The sequence below is a fragment of the Strix aluco genome, chromosome 4, assembly GCF_031877795.1.
Source record: "Strix aluco isolate bStrAlu1 chromosome 4, bStrAlu1.hap1, whole genome shotgun sequence".
NCBI lineage: Eukaryota > Metazoa > Chordata > Aves > Strigiformes > Strigidae > Strix > Strix aluco.
In genome coordinates this window covers 84889066-84906186 of record NC_133934.1, presented here as the reverse complement: position 1 = coordinate 84906186, position 17121 = coordinate 84889066, and the positions used below count along the sequence as shown (strand labels likewise).

The following is a 17121-nucleotide window of genomic DNA, read 5'->3' as shown; positions in this document are numbered from 1 at the left end:
GTGTGTGATAAGCTGACCGCAACCCTTATTCTCCATACCCCTGCACTGCTGAGTGGGGAGGAGGTAGAGAATTTGTGAGTAAAAAGTTGAGCCTGGGAAGAAGGGAGGGGTGGGGGGAAGGTGTTTTAAGATTTAGTTTTTATTTCTCAGTGTCTTACTCTGATTTGATCGGTAATAAAGTAAATTAATTTTCCCCAAGTCTAGTCTGTTTTGCCCATGACAATAATTGCTGCGTGATCTCTCCCTGTCCTTATCTTGACCCACAAGCCTTTTGTTGTAGTTTCTCTCCCCTGTCCAGCTGAGGAGGGGGAGTGATGGAGTGTCTTTGGTGGGCACCTGGTATCCAGCCAGGGTCAGCCCACTACAAGCTTCCAGTCTGTGTCTTCAGATATTAATTTACTAGTTCCTCTTAGTAGAGTGGGGACACATCAATATTTCAACAGATTATATTAACATGCTGCGAATCATGAAAAAGAAATATCAGGATTTGGGGCATCTATGCATTAATTTATTGATAACTTATTTTTTAGTGGTGTGTATTAATGGGAAAGAGAAAATACCAAAGGACAGAGATCATTAGACTTGCATGATGAAGTATTCTCAAAAAGTTTTTCTTCACTGGGATACTGGACAGTGTAAGAAGGATCATGAGTAATTTTCAAATGGAATCAAATGAAAGAGGATTATATGAGTCAATGTGTTTCATATCCAGGTACTGTATGAGGAAAATGACCCCTTCCTTTTGATTCCTTTTGCTTTGCTTGAATTCTTTGTCCTACCATCCTGAGAAATCCACTTCTTCTCTGTTTTTCTTTCTCGCTTAGGTCCTCTGTGTTTCTTTTGGTTCTGAGGTTAGCTTTTCACTCTCTTAATCCTCTCAAAGCAGTTTGCAGTTGTTTCTTCCTCACATCAAGAACCACCAGACATCTTGTTTTCTGGGTGCAGGCAGTCTGTGTGAAGCAGTTAGAGAACTCAACTCTGCTGCTTTTGGCCTGGCTGTGAGCAGACATTGGACTCGGTCTGTATGTCTTGTATAGGATAGCAGTATTACCCGCAGGGTTGGTATTTTATGAGGTTCCTCAATAAAAGGCTATTAAGTAGTTTTGCAGAAAGATATTGAAGATAAGTGGGAAGATTTGGGTTTTTGGTTATACAAATTACAAAAATTTGAGACAAACCCCTCAACAGTTCTGTCTCTTTATATTATGTGTGTGTTTCTTAATTAACACTTCTTTTATACATTTTGGTATTTGTGTATTTGTTGTTTGGTTTTGGTGGGATTTTTTTTCTTTGAAGTGCTTGTCAGTAGGAATTTCTCTCAGGAGGTTAAATAAGTGTGGTGGTTTAGCCCCTGCCGGGGTCTGAGACCACGCGGCCGCTGCCCCTCCCCCACAAAGGGAGTGAAATACAAAGCCCCAAGACTGAAATAAGGAAAGGTTTAATACAACAGTGCAATAGCAACACAACAAACAACAACAATAACAATAACAGTAATAGTGATAGCAATGAACAGAGCAAAATAGCTACCAAATACAGTAGTGGAAAGCACGATGTACAAAACCACGAGTGCACCACGCTCCCGCGCCAGGAAAAAATGTGACCTGCCAGGATGTGACGTCTGCATGGTATCTGAATAACCCGGCTAGAGCTCCCCCCCACTGCTGGGGAAACTTAACCCTATCCTGGTTAAACCAGGACATAATCCACCCCTTTATTCTATACCATGTGCGTCACATCCAGCTGCCACTTAGCAATTAGCATTGACAAAGAAAAATTAACAAAAGCACAGTATAACTCACGGTGTGTTTTCACCCACAATCAAGTCCCCTTGTGGCACGCATCGGACCTCTCCATCCTTCTGCATCACCCACCAGGTGCACCCAGGTCCTTGAGCAAAAACAATCCCGTGGATGGGTTTGCCTTTGCCCGGCGCAGGACTAACCCAGACCATTTTTCCCAGCAGGTCCCTCATGCGCACCACAGGGACTCTATCCCCGTCCACAACACGTGGAAGTTTTGACTGAGCCGGGCCAGCTCGACTGGCAGATCCTCTTGTGTTGACTAACCAAGTGGCCTTTGTCAGATGTGTGTCCCAGTGTTTGAAGGTTCCACCCCCCATTGCTCTCAATGTAGTTTTTAACAGTCCATTGTAGCGCTCGATCTTCCCGGAGGCTGGTGCGTGGTAGGGGATGTGGTAGACCCACTCGATGCCGTGTTCTTCTGCCCAGGCATCTATGAGGTTATTTCGGAAGTGAGTCCCGTTGTCCGACTCAATCCTCTCTGGGGTGCCGTGTCGCCACAGGACTCGCTCTTCAAGGCCCAGGATGGTATTTCGGGCGGTGGCGTGGGACACTGGATAAGTTTCGAGCCACCCAGTGGTTGCTTCCACCATTGTGAGCACATGGCGCTTGCCTCGGCGGGTCTGTGGCAGTGTGATGTAGTCGATCTGCCAGGCCTCTCCATACTTATATTTCATCCATCGATCTTCATTCCGCTGGGGCTTCACCCGTTTGGCTTGTTTGATTGCAGCACACGTCTCACATCCGTGGATGATCTCTGCGATGGTGTCAATGGTGAGGTCCACCCCTCGATCTCGAGCCCACCTCTATGTTGCATTTCTGCCTTGGTGGCCCGAGGTCTCATGGGCCCACCGGGCTATGAACAGTTCACCTTTACGCTGCCAGTCCAAGTCCACCTGAGCCACCTCAATCTTAGCAGCTTGGTCCGCCTGCTGGTTATGCTGATGTTCATCAGTGGCTCGACTCTTGGGTATATGGGCGTCCACATGGCGCACCTTCACAACGAGGTTCTCCACCCGGGCTGCAATGTCCTGCCATACTTCAGCGGCCCAGATGGGTTTGCCCTTGCGTTGCCAGTTGTTCTGTTTCCATTGCTGCAACCACATCCACAGGGCACTTGCCATCACCCACGAGTCAGTGTAGATATAGAGCCTCGGCCACTTTTCTCGCTCAGCAATCTCCAAAGCCAATTGGATGGCTTTCACCTCTGCGAACTGGCTCGATTCACCTTGTCCCTCAACAGCTTCAGTGGTTTCTCGTGTGGGATGCCACACTGCAGCCTTCCATTGTCGGTGTTTTCCCACAATGCGGCAAGACCCATCAGTGAACAGGGCATATTGTTTTTCTTCCTCTGGCAGCTCGTTATATGGTGGGGCCTCCTCAGCACGTTTCACCTCTTGTTCTGGTGACATCCCAGCATCTTTGCTCTCTGGCCAGTTCATGATCATTTCCACTAATCCTGGGGGGGTCGCGGTTCCCTATTCGAGCCCGTTGTGTTATCAACGCAACCCATTTACTCCACGTGGCATCTGTTGCATGATGTGTGGAGGGAGCCTTTCCTTTGAACATCCATCCCAGCACCGGCAGTCGAGGTGCCAGGAGGAGCTGTGTCTCAGTGCCGACCACTTCTGAGGCAGCTCGAATTCCTTCGTACGCTGCCAGTATCTCCTTCTCAGTCAGGGTATAGTTAGCTTCAGAGCCTTTGTATCCCCGGCTCCAAAAGCCTAGAGGTCGGCCTCGGGATTCCCCATCTGCTCTCTGCCAAAGGCTCCAGGAAAGGCCATTCTCCCCGGCTGCGGTGTAGAGCACGTTCTTAATCTCCTGCCCTGTCCGGACTGGCCCGAGAGCCACTGCCTGGGTAATCTCCTGCTTAATTTGTTCAAAGGCTTGTTGTTGCTCTGGGCCCCATTTTAAATCGTTCTTCTTGCGGGTTACGTGGTAGAGAGGGCTCACAATCAGGCTGTAGTTTGGGATGTGCATCCTCCAGAACCCCACAGCGCCCAGGAAAGACTGAGTCTCTTTTTTGGTGGTTGGTGGGGCCATGGCTGTTATCTTGTTTATCACCTCCATTGGGATGTGGCGACGCCCATCTTGCCATTTTATTCCTAGGAACTGAATCTCCCTTCCAGGCCCCTTAACCTTCTGTTGCTTGATGGCAAAACCAGCCTTCAGAAGGATTTCAATTACCTTCTTTCCTTTCTCAAAGACTTCCTCAGCTGTGTCCCCCCATACAATGATATCATCAATGAACTGCAGGTGTTCCGGAGCCCCACCTTTCTCCAGTGCAGTATGGACCAGTCTATGGCAAATGGTGGAGCTGTGTTTCCACCCCTGGGGCAATCGATTCCAGGTGTACTGGATACCCCTCCAAGTGAACGCAAACTGTGGCCTGCACTCTGGTGATATTGGAATGGAGAAAAACGCGTTAGCGATGTCAATCGTGGCGTACCACTTGGCTGCCTTCGACTCCAGCTCATACTGGAGCTCTAGCATGTCTGGCACTGCAGCACTCATCGCTGGCGTAACTTCATTCAGGCCGCGGTAGTCCACGGTCAGTCTCCATTCGCCATTAGGTTTTCTCACTGGCCATATAGGGCTGTTGAAAGGTGAGTGAGTCTTGCTGATCACCTCCTGGCTTTCTAGTCGACGGATCAGCTGATGGATGGGGACTAGAGAATCTCGGTTAGTACGGTACTGCCGCCGGTGCACCGTCTTGGTAGCAATTGGCACTCGCTGCTCTTCGACCTTAAGCGACCCCACCACCAAGGGGTCCTCTGAGAGGCCGGGTAAAGTGGACAATTGCTCAACCTCCTCCAGGGCAGCTATACCAAAGGCCCACCGGTACCCTTTTGGGTCTTTAAAGTACCCTCTCCTGAGGTAATCTATACCTAGGATGCACGGGGCATCTGGGCCAGTCACAATGGGGTGCTTATGCCAGTCCTTCCCAGTTAAGCTTACTTCAGCTTCTAATAGGGTCAGCTGTTGGGACCCCCCTGTCACTCCAGAGATGCAGATGGATTCAACCCCACTGTGGCTTGATGGCATCAAGGTGCACTGTGTGCCAGTGTCTACCAAGGCCTTATATTCTTGTGGTTCTGATGTGCCAGGCCATCGGATCCACACCTTCCAGTAAATCCGATTATCCCTTTCCTCCACCTGGCTGGAGGCAGGGCCCCCTCTAATCCTGCTCACCATCACTCACTTGATCTAAGAGTGACTCCTGCAGGAATGATTTCCTGGTCCCCTCAAGAGGGTCAAGCATACTGTTGGCCATTCTATTCTGTCTGGGGGGTTTCTGACTAGACACTGGAGCTGCATCTCTCTTGGAAGACTCCCCTTTCATGGTGGTCTTCCCTTTCAGTTGCTGTACTCGTGCAGCTAGGGCGGAAGTGGGCTGTCCATGCCACCTTCTCATGTTCTCCCCATTGTCGCGGAGGAAGAACCACAGGGTGCCCCGTGGTGTGTACCTTCTACCGCCCTTCTCTTGGGTGGGGAAACGCCTGCTTCTAATGGCTGAGACATTGGCCTGTGCAGGCGGAACATAGGACATGTCCTGTTCCATTTTCTGGAGCCTCTGAGACAGTTCCTCTACGGCTGAAACCAAAGCATGTTGGGACGAAGGGAGACTTCCCTCATAGTGCCGGAGCTGCATAGTCACTTCATCCACTGTCTGATTGTCTCGCTACCAGGATGCTGCTGCTAATGCTTTGGAATGTCCCTCTGGTCCACTTTGCAGGAACTTCCGCCACATCAGCTGTGTACAAGGGACCTGATCTGGATCCAATGGTGACTGCTCATCATTCAGATCACCATAGATCATATCAAACACAGCCATTTCCCTGAGGTTTTGGATGCCTTTCTCCATGTCGGTCCATTTGCCTAACCGACATAGAGAATCATCCTTGTAGGGGTACCTCTCCCTCACAGCGAGCAGGAGTCGCTTCCAAAGGCTGAGGGTTTAAGCCTGTTTCCCTATTGCCTTGTCAATACCAGCCTGCTTGGCTAAATGTCCCACCTGCTTGGCCTCTCTCCCCTCCAATTCCAAACCAGCAGCTCCAGTATCCCAGCACCGGAGCAACCAGGTGCAAATTTGCTCGCCTGCAATGCAGCTGTAATCCTTCCGCATATCTCGCAACTCACTGAGGGATAGAGATCGAATGATTACCTCCGGCTCTTCCTCCTGCTCTCGTGATGGGCCTGGTTCATTATCACCCTGTGCACTGCGAGGGGATTTTTTGGTATATTTGGTTTTCCGTATCGGGGCAACTGATACTGGCACTGCTTGTCCCTCCGGCTCAGCTGCTGTGCTGGTGGAGGCGACCGGTATTGGCGCTGCCTGTCCCCCTGGCCCAGCTGCTGTACCAGCAGGCTCACTTTCAGACCCTGCAGCTCTTTCGCCCCCTTGAGGGCAGTGAACAGTGTTAAAGATGACACGGTAAGCATGGGCAAGCCCCCAGCACATCGCAAGGATTTGTGTCTCCCGGGGTTTGTCAGATTGGCAGCACACCTTTTCCAAACACTCCACCAGTTTATCAGGACTCTGCACTTGTTCGACAGTGAGATCCCAAAGCATTGGGGGTGACCACTTACTCAGGCACTTGCCCATCTTCTCCCACACACCTTGCCATTTATAACTATCTGCCCCCGGGGCAGGTTTCCGGGTGGTGCTATTGTTGGAGAAGTACCGCATGGCCCAAAACAAGATCAGGCAGACATTTAGAAAGCATTGTGCCGCGAACACAGTGGCCAGGAGGCTCCAGGGATAGCTAAAACTCTCAAAAACTGAGAGAATCTCCTCCCCTGGCTCACCCATAGAGGGGGTGAGACCCCAAACAAAAGACCAGGCAACAAACAGGTAGCGGTGCACCCCCACAAGCAGCGAAACGAGCCCATTATAAGCAGACAGTAACCAGTAGAGCAAAATACAGCCCTTGCCACATTTTCCACCGACAATAAATGCCACTACTAGGAGCACAGAGTGGATATGAGGATTAATCCAGCCCCACCACGCAAGCAAATTGCCCAGCATTGCAAACATTTCTTATCAAATAATACAAGTAAAACAGAAAAATTACACCTAACAGATTGCTCTAACACACTTCTCCTTTTGTCCTTATTTCAGTCTTCTCCAGCCCCGCGTTGGGCGCCAAAGTTGTGGTGGTTTAGCCCCTGCCAGGGTCTGAGACCACGTGGCCGCTGTCCCTCCCCCACAAAGGGAGTGAAATACAAAGCCCCAAGACTGAAATAAGGAAAGGTTTAATACAACAATGCAATAGCAACACAACAAACAACAACAATAACAATAACAGTAATAGTGATAGCAATGAACAGAGCAAAATAGCTACCAAATACAGCAGTGGAAAGCACGATGTACAAAACCACGAGTGCACCACGCTCCCGCGCCAGGAAAAAATGTGACCTGCCAGGATGTGACGTCCGCATGGTATCTGAATAACCCGGCTAGAGCTCCCCCCCACTGCTGGGGAAACTTAACCCTATCCTGGTTAAACCAGGACAATAAGAAACTTGAGTTTTGTTTCCATGCACAGTTAACATCATCTTTCTGCTGTACGGCACTAAGTGATTACGGTTCTCCAGGATGGTTTCCTTTTAGTATATATTAACTGCTTTTGCTATAATGAAGCAAAACCTCTGAAAAGGAAGAAGCAGTTTCTAACAACAGGAAATATTTTGCTTTTCACTCTATCTCATCACTAGCATGAACTATTTTAAATTTTGAACCAAAATTTGCAAAGAAGAGATCAGAAAGGCAGAGAATAAATTGATACTTTTTCTTTCCATTTTGTTCCTCAGGTATAAGCTAGAGTGACATATTTTGAATGTCTCTACACTGAAAGAGGAAAGTGCTTACTCTTTGCTATTCTCTAAAATATTTCCTATCTACAATGCCTTTCCAAACTATCAACCCTCTCAGTATCTCTTTTTTTGGCTTGTAATGCACAACTTTGCATGGTGTCATCCCATCAGCATTCTGTTTTGTTTCACCTCCTTTATAGCTTTTTCATGTGATCCAGTCCATTTTGTGCCTCCCTTCATCCTAAACTGGAAAATTGGGGACTGAAGAGTGAATGGCAGAGGCGGACCACGCTTATTCCTGCAGCATTAGGAGGACTGACAGGAAGCTGAAGTCTGCATTGTCTCAGATCTGTCTCAGGCAACTGTTAGGTAGGCAAAGGTGGAGAATGTAGACACTAAGGCATTCAGAAATCTCTTGGTTCCCTTCGGGGGCAGTTGGAGATGTAGAGTTGGACTTCCTTATGGGAGTCAAGTGAGGAATGGTTTGGTTACTACAGAACAACTTGGAAGGAAGAAAACTGTCACATGTTGTGGGTTTTAAAATCCTGTGTGCTCCTGACCAAAATGGGACTGTTACCAGACTGTCTGATGTATGATAACTTCTGAAACTAGCAGAATGTTAGCATGTCTTAATTTATTTTACAGCTGCTTTTTTTTTTTTCAGCTGAGAAGTAATACTAAATTTAGCCATTGTTGCTCTTTATTAAGAAAATGAAATGAAAAGTCTCAGCTGCTTTTAACTGCTCACTGCATCTCTAAAACAGCTAATTTTCTGACTCCATCTGACTCTGTATGTAATCAGTTGCGCTTAATCTGCTGTGTATGAGAAGAGTTTAATGAAGTTTATCTTGGCAGGAAGAAAGTCTGTTAATATGGATATTCTGAGTTCGGGCGTTGTGCATCTGTGTCCTTATACATTTCCTCAGAAATCCAAGAACAAACAATTGTGTAAGGCTACTGTTTCCCAGGGAGTACGTTTTCCTTCCATACTGAGCCTGTCCATGTTTTCTGACAGCTGGGTGCTCCATTGGATTAAATTTTAAGAGGCTGCTTTTCATTATTAAGCTTAGAGAATCGGGGACACTGATGATAGCTTAATCAGTGTTATAATTAAACAAACACAAATAGCCTGGTCTTGAGGTTCCTGAAAATAATTATGTGGAGCTATTTCAGGTTTAGATGCACTAATTGAGTTTGGGATGACTTGACCATTTGTTGGTTTTACCAACACTTTGAGAAAAGTGACTTTTTTTGGTGTGCTTTTTGGGTTTTTTGCCTGCTGAGGCTGTGCCTCAAGTTATGTGCAGAGTTCACTGACATATTCAGCAGTATTAGGAGCTTCAGGTAGAGTTGTCAAGTAATTTAAAACTCCAATTCCCTGTCTCCATGGGGCACATCACTGGGAAATCAGTCACGTGCTTCCTACCATTTCTTTGCTCCCAGACTACTTCAAACAGGTCTTTAATTGCCCAACGGACTTTGTGCTGGTTGCCTGTCTGCAGGTGGTGTAGGTATCCAAGGGTTGCATGAAGTAGATGAAAAAATGCCATTCTGTCTGTCCTGTTATAAAATATGGATTCTTCTTTTTCCCTTATTCAGTCTAACTGAAATGAGGGCTGAGGGAACTGGGGTTGTTTAGTCTGGAGAAGAGGAGGCTGAGGGGAGACCTCATCGCCCTCTACAACTCCCTGAAAGGAGGGTGCAGAGAGGGGGGATGAGTCTCTTGACCCAAGGAACAAGCGCCAGGACAAGAGGGAATGGCCTCAAGCTGTGCCAGGGCAGGGTTAGACTGGCTCTTAGGGAGTATTTCTTTGCAGAAGGGGTTGTTGGGCGTTGGAATGGGCTGCCCAGGGCAGGGGGGAGTCCCCATCCCTGGAGGGGTTGAAGAGTCAGGCTGACCCCGCACTGAGGGATCTGGTGGAGTTGGGAATGGTCAGTGTGAGGTTAATGGTTGGACTGGAGGATCTTCAAGGACTTTTCCAACCTAGACAGTTCTGTGATTCTGAGGACTCTTGAGGCAAAAGAGCGTGCAGGCAGAACAGCAGAAAGAATTGGTGTCTGGCAGTATGGCTTAGTGATCTCCAAACTGCTACAACTAGAGATGCAGCATCAATACTATCAAAGTACTGTTCTTGACTGTATTGCTTTTGTTTCTCATCTGTCCATTTCACTTTCTCTGACCAGTAAAGCCAATAACTTGCTCTCCTGTTTTAATTGATGCTTGAAGATTATGCCAGAGTTTACACTGGGCATTGGGTTTGGCTTAATTTCTGAAATCTCTTTCAGTCTGTAGACTGAAGACAGGAAAAGGAGTGAAGTAACTAAAGATATGGGAAAGGTCAAGAAGTGTTCTTGAGGGGAAAAAGAAAAGAAAGTGCAGAAGTGAGAAGGGTGTGGTCAGGAAGAGACATACTGAATGAAGAAATGAGAAGAGGACATTCTGGGCAGTAGGGGAAAAAAAAAGTGAAGTGTGAAACAGCAGTGGACAGAATAGAAAAGGAGGAGGCAATATGGCTAGAAGTAGCAGAAAAAGAAGCAGTAAAAGGCATAGTAAAGAAACAAAATGAGAGAAAATGAGGTGCAGAGGAAAAAAGATACTTGAAAGAAGGCATGCATTGAATTCAATGTGAAGGCAGCAAGCCAGTTTAGGAATGGAATTAAGGGGGAGTAAAATTGGTGAAGGATACCACCCCCTCTTTGAATTGTGTGCTTCCCCACAAGACAATTTTCTTTAAACATTTCAGAAGGATGATCCCCTTTGCCTCCTTTGTCTTCCTGTGGCATCTTCAGGTCAGCCTCAGTTTGTCTTCCATGCACTAATTCCTCACTTCGGTTGTTTACAGTCCCTCTCAGGCTCTAGAAGAACCGCAGCTGTTGCCAGCAATTGAAGAGAGTTAGTGGTTGCTTTGTGTGAGCATTACAGCTTTAGAGTTTTCTCCTTCTACCTTGCAAGAATTAAACCACTTTTGATTAGGGTAGAAGTGAGCTGCTGTTGACTACTTTTATAACTCCCAAGGCAGTCATTACTTGCTGTTGGAGAAATATGTCTTTATGATAACAATGGTCAGCAGTGATTTTTATCTTTGGCTTTTGTAAAAGTAAGCATACTAAAACTGGGCTGTCTAAAATCCTGCTTTATGTCCCTTTTTTCTTTGCACTTTCACCCCCTTCTTGGTATTTGTCAAGAGACATGCTTCTTTGAGGCAGTAACTGACAGCACAGGTGACAGAAATGTGTTTTGCCAGTCCCTCTGAAAGTGTGTATTTGTTGTGAAGACCTCATTCATATTCTTGTCACTGGTGTAATGTTCAAATACTGTGAAATGCCTCTGAGTGAGACCTGACCTCTTGGCCTGATGCTGATACTATGCTCTGTACAGTGCCTCTAAGTATTGTTTGCCTCTGCAAGGTTTAATGATGAGCAGAAGATGAAGTAGCTACGCATACACCTGTGTTTTATGTAATTAACACCTGCTCTCATATGTGTTTGTTTATTTTTTACTCCAGAGACAGGAGTCAATGAAACCACATATGTGATTAATAGAAGGATCGTTATTGTGTGTGATATATTTGTTTCTGAATTCAATGTCTCAAGACCAAAAAATAAAGAAAAATTAAGTTATTGCAAAAAGTAAACAAGACCAAAAGATCTGAAGAATTTTGGATTTAACTTCTGGACATAAATTAGGTCTTTTCTTGCCATGGGAAAGGTAAGACCTTTATTCCAGTGTCTTCTGTAAACTTTTTGCAAGACTTTGTGCCCTTTGTGTGACACAGCTGGTGACGACTCTTACTAAAGGCAGTTGATAGACTGACCACTAGTGTGATAGATAATAAAAGTTCTCTTAGTTTTTAACAGAGACTGTTATTTATTGTCCATATTGTTACCGTTATTAATGGTGTTATTGAGATGATGACTTCCAGACTGTGTCCTGTTAAAAAGTCTGCACAGAGGTACTATTTTTGGTCATTAAACAGAGGGAACAGCAGTTTAAACTACTTCTTGCACATCTCTGTCAAAAGCACTGAGGCCTTCCATGTAACTTCCCAAGTATGATTTTTACTTTGAGGTACAAAATGCAATTTACACACAATTTAAACTATTATGTTTATGTTGGGTATTTAGCCAAATTGTAATAGTTTGATAAACAATTTCTAATCATTTTCCTGATGAAACAAATGGGGTTATTTGTTTAGTTTGTAATGGATACATCTTGACATTCTCTGGTGGGTAAGGCAGAGCTTATCTCCAGTTCTGGTCATTAGAGACCCTGGGGCACATTTCCAAAAACATCTTAGCAAGTGTTAGAACAGGCAGCACCTTTTTTTGTTGTACACGCTGTTTTAATCTTCAAGCCATTTCTGCAGCAACAATTGTTTTTTCAGTATGAAAACATTCCTTCTCATCAGTGATTCTTCTGATGATCTGTAAGCTCAAAACTATTCCCTGCATAGTTCTGTAAACTCCATACTTAATAATTTTTTGCAAAGGATAGTGCATGAAAGGATTGGAATCCTCAGAGTCCAGAGCATGCTGGGCTATGCGTTCTGTTGTGGTTTGACGATAGATTCACATCTCAGAAACCTGTATTAGCAAGCGTTTTTTATTTGTTTGCTAAGCATTGCAACACTGATGCAATATGAGATACTGAGGCTCTCCACATGCCCTGAAGGAACACTCACATTTTTCTGAGTGGAGAGAACTTTGGTGGTGTTTCAACATGTGGTGTTATTGTGCATGAAAAACATCTGGTATATGAAGCAGAACCAACCTTTCACTTCTGTTTGAAATAATTTCAGCATGTAAAATGGCCTGCTGAACTGAAACCTAATCAGACTGCTCAGTCCCTTGTCATAGATCAGAACCACAAGTTTAATCAGAAGTTTAGATAGTTCAGGGTCTAAGCTGAAGAAAATCATCCATATTATGTTGAGGATAGGTGGTTATCGATATGAGAAGACTTGCCATACCATTAAAATGATCAGCAACAGTTGCACTGTCACTGGAAAATGTTCAGAGTTAATTTCAAACTGAAATCCCAGAGCTTTCATCTGAACACCTGCTGTTTAGAATTGGAATATGAAACATTAACTGTGATTGCTTCCCCTCCCCCATCCCACCTCAAAAGGCACCCAAAACTGAGCAGCTGTTGCTCCTTAAATTAGGATTATGTTTAACATTAGTTTAAAAACAGTAATACTAGGGACATGCCTATACTGCATATGGAATTCCTAGGGTTCACTCTTTATAACAAGGTGAAATTACAGTCTGCTGCTAGATGAATGAGTAAATAGAAGTAATTTCTTGTGAAACACATTCTGTGAGAAATGAGAACACTGGCTGTTTTGCAGTAAAGTTGAGCAAAGTTACAGCTCACTGTGAGGGACAGGAGAAGAGGCAAGAAATGTTGCTTTTGTTCCAAATGAAAAGGCTAGTTTTATGTAGACTTCCATCTTCAAAGCACCACATACGTTCAATGAGTATGACTAGATAAATTTATGTAGTATACGTATAGCTGGTATACATGCTAGATATTGGAGAATAATGTGGGCTTCAGAAAGAAGTGCTCTTGATTTAGGAAATGTAAAGAACAGTGTGAACAGGGCTCTGGTTTTGCCGTGGCATATGAGATCCTTCCTTTTTTAACTCTTTGATGGGATTTGGGCATGTGTAGAAGGCTTTGAAGAGGAGGGTGATAAAGTGTGATTTTTACTTTTTTTTGTACAAGAAACTGAGATGGTGTTCATTTAGTTGCCCAAGGTATTTCGTACTTTAGATTATTTTCCCATATTTTCAGTTTGTAAAATACAGATGAGTAAGATGGAAGTTTTATGAAGTCCTTAGCAATAAATGGGCATAAAATGTTATGATGTAATCTTTTGTATTGATGTTAGATACTTTTCTGTTTCTGTTAAACTTTCTTGATAACATTGGCTACTTCACTGCACAATTGTGATAGTGAAAAGACACACAGTCTGTATTCTGGTTTCTTTTATACCTTTGTATATCTGGCCTTATTTACTGTGATGAAAGCTAAGACTTTATCAAGTTAGTCTTTGAGGAAATGAGAAAAGAATTAGCCCTGGATCTTTCTGGCTTTTATTATAGTCCAGGTTTTTTTCCATCAGATTCAGGTCACTGGGTCATTGGGTGAGGAAAAAAGGGAAAGAAGGAGGATCTTTATTTTCTACCTTTATACACAATGGTTAAAGCACTTCTATATTATTTTTTTTTTTTAGGTCAAATAATTTTTCTTTTTCCTATTATCTGTAAATGGCACTAGTTGCATACAGGTGTTTAGGAAGCCTCACAGCAATTTAATGAGACATATAGAAAATTACCTTTAAAACAGAGATGCAGAAATTAGAACAAGATTCTGTAGGATTCCACTGATTTGGAGTACTTCTCACTTTCGAGTTCCTAATGAAAGAATACTTCTGAGCAGATTTTCTGAGGAGCTGATTGTGCACTGGATTTGTGAACTTTCTACTAGTCCTAGATTTCTGCTCTCACAAACAGTTCATGTAGTCAGAGCTTGACATAGGATGTTTGAATGGTGTGCTGAAGAGAATTACTGTGAAATTAGCTGTCCCCTGTGAATTGTATTCTTTTTCATACCATCAGAAATATGGTGGTAAGAACACAGATGGTATTGTTGCCTGAAATCTGAGGTGTTGTAAAACCCCTCAGCCTTGGAAGAGTTGAGCAGTTAGACACAGGACAGCATCAATGTCAGCCAGCACAGTGAGCAGATAACTATCCTGTGCCATTTCTCTGTGTGTTTCCTGTAATGCTTATTGCATTTTATTTTGACTATTTTATCTGACTGTTCCCAATATCCATGTGGATATTGTGATTTATGGTTGATATTTCCAGCCTCGTTTACTGTGAGTAGAATACCCTTGTTGAGAAATGAACATACAACAATAATTACAACAATAATCTGGGTACTCCCAGATAACTACAATTTTTACATTGCGTGTGCAGGGAAAAGCAATCTCCTGGATTGTTGGATCATTTAATCTCTGAACATGTTGAATTCTGTTAAAAAAAGGTACTGGTTGGGTCATTTGTATTTCAAACTGTTCTACTGCACTTTATTTCCACCAATATATCATCTTTTCAAATGCATCTGTTTGTAGAAGGTCTTTGTCATAGACTGTATTTCACACATAAGAAGTGATTGAAGATTGTTTTTTGAAGTCCCATTCCTGTTTTCCTTAACATGGTACAACACACATATTGTACATGACAGATCCACCTCATCTGACTTCTGTTTATTAATACGTTCCTATGGTGAGAAATAATTTCTATCTCTCCTTTCTCAGTTCTGGATGAAGCTTGTTTCTACCTTAGTTAATGTTTTAAAAATAATATTCTACAGGATAATGCCCATTGTCACATAAGAAGATGAAATGGGAAATAGCTTAGTGTCTGTATTAATTTTGTTTTATTTCACTATCAGTGCTTCTCAGTTTCTTTAATACAGTGGAATTTGTGGGGCAGCTTACTAAGATAAATTGGGATTAATTTACTGTAGATTTTAACATGCCCATTCATCTATAAGCTGACCTTTTATTTCAAGATTTCCCTATATTTGCAATGGCTTAATCTTTCTTTATCCAGATTAAGGCTATGGTCTGCTTGCATTATGGCATCCTGGCAATACAAAGATACCATATATTAGTCAAATAAACACATTCGTATCTACTGTTATCATCAGCTTTGATTTAGAATTGGTTTGCTGTAGTGTGTAAAAACTGAAAATACCACTTAAAAGTGACTTGTGTGCAATTCCAAAATTCCATGGATGGTGGTTTTGTATTTATTACTGAGAATAGGCATTTGGATATTGTCAACAGCAGGAAGGAGGAAGACTACAAGTATTGTAATAAAAACTTTTTGGCAGTTGACTGGTTAAAAGTTTTCATATAGATAGGCTGATTTATCCCAGATAACAATCAGATAGGCAGTGTTCTGTTAGATATGAATATTATTCATATGTTTTTTTTCCCCATAGAACAGCTGATGATATTTTAAAGACAGCCACACCGTGATTGCCTACGGCCCTTCCAAATGAGGCTTTCTGTGTTGTACCAGCAAAGTAATGCTATCTATTGTACAGAAAACAAACAGAAGAATAAAGAAACAAGACCAGCCTGGGATGTTTGCTCTCCATTTGCTTTTGCAAATGTTTGTGTTGATTCTATGGAAAGAAGTATGGCCTGAAGCTAAAGGAGGAAGAAAGTTCTCACTGGATGTTAAGAAATCACTCCCAAAAGGAAGAGCAATTAGTAAAATAAACAAGGTGGTCACAGAGGCATCATTACTGCAAGTAAACCATAGCTTTCCACATAAAGATTGACAAGGTGCCACACAAAGAATACAGGCTGGACTCTACTAGCTAGGGTGTGCTGTGCCTGTAATTTTACCACACAGATTAATTGTTTTCAGTGAAGTTGCCCTAGATAGTTGCAAAATGACAGGACCGCATTCTGAAATCACACCAGTCTGTCAAATTCAGTTACTTTCTCAGATTATTCAGTGAATCTTCTCTCCTATAATGTGCCTTATGCCATTACAGTTTAACTAATTGTAAAATTAAATCTCCATACAAAGTGAGTAATTTCAGGTCAGGAATGGACTGTTGCTCTGGTTTTAGTGTACCACTGTCCTTGAACAGTGCACTCTAGCAAGTTCCTAAGCATGTAAGAAATGCCATGAAAATTAATGTAATAACTGTTATCTTTGAAGTTTAAATTATTCTGCTGAATCAGGACAATGCAGACAAAGAAAAGAATCTTTGGAATAGGAGGTACATTTTCTTTTCTGGGCATTATATTATAGGCATACTAATATATGCATGTAATAGGTACCTTGGATCGTTTCTTATTAGGAAACAGAGAGAGAAGGGTAGAATTTCTTGTAGTAGTAGTAGCGCGAATGTTTGCTATAGAAACAGAAATGGCTGAAATAGGTAATGGTCTTTTTGCAAGTAGAAGGTAAATATAACTTGTGCCAGCATTGCCAAGTTGTTTGTTGCATGTGTTTCTACATAACGTCTGGTATTCTGATTTTAGAATTCTAAAAAATAAGGTTTCTAAAATACTAGAATCAGATTCTAGTATTTTAGAAACATTATCAAATATATTACATGTTCTCATTGTTTTTAATACTTAAAGTACTATGGTGTAATAATTACATTATCATGTCTCAAGGATTCTGTTACTCTAGGTATGTTCAGTCTTTTTGGAAAACACCAGAAAATTTTGCAGTGTATGATCAGAGGTTGAAACAGTTTCATTCAAAACGTTTCCTTTCATATTCAGCGAGGTAGTTGCCTTAAACTGTTAAAATGTTTTGGTTTAGTGAGTGCAGGGTCTGAGCTTCAGAAAAGACACTACCAAAATAGCATTCAAACTTTATTAGAAAACTACAGGTACTAGCTTCAGTGGGGAACCCTGCTACAGTCTGCCTTGCCTCCATAGGACTCAGTAGGAGAGGA

General features: G+C 43.1%; 1 protein-coding gene across 8 annotated transcripts in view; it reads left to right on the top strand.

Moving 5' to 3' along the window:
- Nucleotides 1-17121, top strand: part of MAPK10 (mitogen-activated protein kinase 10) — a 194297-nt gene that overhangs the window by 30218 nt on the left and 146958 nt on the right. The window contains exon 1 of one of the 8 annotated variants that reach the window (XM_074823880.1): nt 7878-7985. The exons of the other annotated variants lie outside the window; for them this stretch is intronic. The gene's annotated coding sequence lies outside the window, so the exon portion shown is untranslated. Of the gene's footprint in view, nt 1-7877; nt 7986-17121 lie in introns of those variants that run through there. 8 annotated transcript variants of the gene reach the window in all.